Source organism: Cornus florida, unplaced genomic scaffold, assembly GCF_030987335.1.
Source record: "Cornus florida cultivar Cherokee Brave unplaced genomic scaffold, ASM3098733v1 CherokeeBrave_3.0.0_Hap2_Chr09, whole genome shotgun sequence".
In the NCBI taxonomy this organism is placed as follows: Eukaryota; Viridiplantae; Streptophyta; class Magnoliopsida; order Cornales; family Cornaceae; genus Cornus; species Cornus florida.
This window is the reverse complement of record NW_026775579.1, coordinates 90,628,531-90,632,119: the sequence shown is the minus strand read 5'-3', so window position 1 is coordinate 90,632,119 and position 3,589 is coordinate 90,628,531. Positions and strand designations below refer to the sequence as shown.

Sequence of the window (3,589 nt, the reverse complement as noted above, 5' to 3'; positions counted from 1 at the left end):
GAACAATGATCGATCTCAGTACTTCAAGATAGATCCAAGCCTTGGCCTAAAAGCATAAAGTCCAAAAGTTCGATTGATCCAACACCACCCTTCGATCGATCGAACACTTTTGTCCTTATTCAAATGATTGATCCTATCCACAGCTGTACCACCCACTAACCACTTTTATCCTTTTCCCATAAATATCTCTCCAAAATATCTCGGATTTGTCTTTTCCCAAAAAGCTCAACCAGTTGGATCGATCCAAGTCTAAGGTTCGATCGATCGAACTTCCTCTAGTGCAAAATAAAATTCCAGCTTGTGCAATCTGTCCTCTATCCAATCATTAGGGAATATTGTGTGCACGACCCCAGCTCATTTTGTGTGCCACTTGACCTACCTATAAAAGGAATATAATACACTTTTTGAGCATATAAACTATTCTAGGGTTTAATCTCTTGGAGAGGAAGTTGAGAGGAGGAGGAAGCTAGAGACACCATTGGAGACTCTTCATTAACCAATGAGCAAGCCTCTTCCATGGAGTTAGCCCTTGAGGGTTGGAGCAACATCACCATGAGTGGCTAGACATCTTCTTGGGGCTAGAGTTAGCCCCAAGCATGCTTTCTATATCTTAATCTTGTGTATTATTGAGGGATTAGTGTTGTAATTGATGTTTTGACACTTTGATATATATAGATCTTATTTCTTCAATGATTTATGTGGTTTAATGCTTCCAATTGATCATTTCATTCTATCCATATGTCTATATATGCTAGAATAGATGTTCATGTGCTTGTCTCTAGATTTTATGTTATTGATGCATGTCTATGTGTATTGATGCTATAGATTTGGAGATTGTCAAAATATAGTGCTTAAAGGAATGCTCTTATGATTCTCTTGATGGTTCATACTTATTCCTTGATAGATTGTGCCTCTCTCTTAGTTTATTTTCATGCTAGTAGTGTAGATGTAGTGTAGTTGCAGTGTAGTGTTAAATGGGAGGACAATCCATGCTTGTTGTTTGATGATCCAAGCTTATGAATTCAAGTAGTATATGTCTCTAACCTTGTGTTGTATTTGGATTGTGAGCTTAATAAAAGGATTAATGACTTGTTTTGATTTATTGTGCCTTTCACATGTTGTTTAGACAATATATGCTTCATTGCTTAGATATATTGTGCCTTTCACATGATATTTAGACAATACATGCTTAACTAGTCATCCTTGCTTGTTGAATCAACCAAACACACACACACACCAATATTACAACACACCATTTGCCCTCGTTAATCACTTGTCAATGATATAGAAATGCATTGCTTGATGGTGATCTCTAAACCCTAAAATTTTCTCTCTCTTACTTACTCTTAATTGCATTATTTTGTTATCACTTAGTTTAATTTAATTTCTCTCTAATCAACCAACCAACCAATTGTTTGATCACTCGATCTACTAGCCCTAATAACAATTCCACGACCTTGTTCGATCCTCATAATCCCTTAGGATGATCCCTACTCGCCCTAGCTATATTTATAGTGAAAGGTAGTAGTGGCTTCTATAAATGTAAAACTCTTGGCCCCGCCTTAAAATTCACACTCTCAAGCTTATGGTAGGACGACGGACCAACACACGAAGTTTTTGGCGCCGTTGCCGGGGATTGATTGATTAGATTAGGCAACGTCGGATTTGTGGAATTGATTTGGATTAGTACTCTTTTGATCATGTCTTTACTTTACTTCTATTTTTCATTTTAGTTACTTATTGTGTTGTTCTTATTTGACAAGGTGCATTGTTGGAGAGGAAGCAAGCAAAGGAGCATTAAAGCTAAGCAAGCAAGGAAAAAAGCTAAAAATTCTAAAAATTTGCTAAGCTAAGCTATAAATTTGGAGTTGAAGTGCTAAAGGACCTTTGTGAGACTTTCTTTACTCAATCCCTTAGTTAAATCGTCGGCCCGCGTGGAGGCTTATTTTTAATTGTCTTGCATCATTGTTGTTAAAGCATGGGAGTATGAATTAAGTATTTGTGGAAGAAGTCTAATTGCATTGTTGTGAAGGCATAGTGTTTGTCACTCTTTGTGTTTCTTTGTGTTTTGCATTGTGCATGCATGGACGTCGTTCATTGAGACCAACTCTTGTCCCTCTTGATTTGCATCTTGAATCTATCGTTAGAAATCCTAGGGGAAGAGGAAGTTCAAATAGAGCCAATCTATCAATGGATGACCATAATGACAATCATGTTGAGGACCTTGGTCACATAGACCAACAAGGTATCCTTCATCCCAATGTACACAATGAGAACATACAAGTACCATTAGGCATGCCTAGGCCATTCATTCACCAACCTCCACAACAACAAGGCCAAGTTCCATATGGAATGCCAAGGCCAATGTATGCTCCACAACCTCCCATCAACAATCAAGGAATTCAAAACCAAGGTGTTCATGTTGCACCTCAAGTAACTAATCCACCTCTTGCTTTAAGAGACCATTATGTGCCTAATGAGTATAATGCACCTACATGCATCCAATTGCCTCCATTTAGAGCACATCATTATGAAATTAAGCCACAAACCATTCAAATGCTCCCTAACTATCATGGACTTCCAAGTGAAGAACCTTATAAGCATTTGGATGAGTTTCTTGAAGTATGTTCCACCGTAAAATATACGGACATGCCGGAAGAGGTTTTAAGACTCAAACTTTTTCCATTCACCTTAAAAGACAAGACAAAGTATTTAACAATCTTAGGCCTTTTTCAATCACTTCTTGGGCAGAAATGCAACAAGAGTTCTTGAAGAAGTATTATCCGATTTCTAAGACCAATGCCATGAGAACCTTAATTCGAGAATTTTCACATGGGGATGGAGAAACGTTTCATGAGGCATGGGAACGCTTCAATGAATTGCTTAGGAAGTGTCCACATCATGATATGCCCAAATGGCAATTAGTTCAATACTTCTTTGAGAGCTTATCGAACAACTATAAGGGTATGGTTGATGCTTCCATGGGTGGCTCAAACATTGATAGGCATGAGGATGACGTGTGGGGTCTCTATGAGAGCATGAGTGAAAATTCTTTGCATAGAACACTATCATCCAAGAATGGTAGAAATTCACAAGGTAGGAAGAGTGTTGGCTTACATCAAGTCTACCATTCAAATGAAATAGCCGCCGAAATGAAGTCTTTATCTCAAAGGTTTGATCAATTTTTTATTAACCAAAACTCGGCGAACCAAATATCTTCCTTCCCTAACCATTCTCATTGTGCATCAAATGAAACATGTATGACTTGTTCTAGTGTTCTTCATTCTACTTCTCATTGTCCTCACGGACAAGTGCAAAATGAACCTAATGAAGAAGTCAATGCAGTTTTTGTGAACCAAGGGAACAATCCTTATGGGACTCACTATAATCCAAGTTGGAGGAATCATCCGAATTTCCCTTGGAAAAACCAAGGAGAGGGCTCAAACCCTTCCCAAGGCAGTTTTCAAGGGAAGTATATTCCACCTCCACTTCAAAACCAAGGATCCCAAGGTTATAGACCTTATCAATCACAAGGGAATCAATTTGCTAATTCTCATTTTCCCAACCAATCTTATTCCCAAGGTAATAC

General features: G+C 38.1%; 1 non-coding gene across 1 annotated transcript; it reads right to left on the bottom strand.

The window, feature by feature from the left end:
- Window positions 1–2,801: 2,801 nt before the first annotated feature.
- Window positions 2,802–2,908, bottom strand: LOC132275759 (small nucleolar RNA R71). Its single transcript, XR_009470730.1, has one exon. It is a non-coding gene; the product is annotated as a small nucleolar RNA R71 (small nucleolar RNA).
- Between the last annotated feature and the right edge of the window lie 681 nt (window positions 2,909–3,589).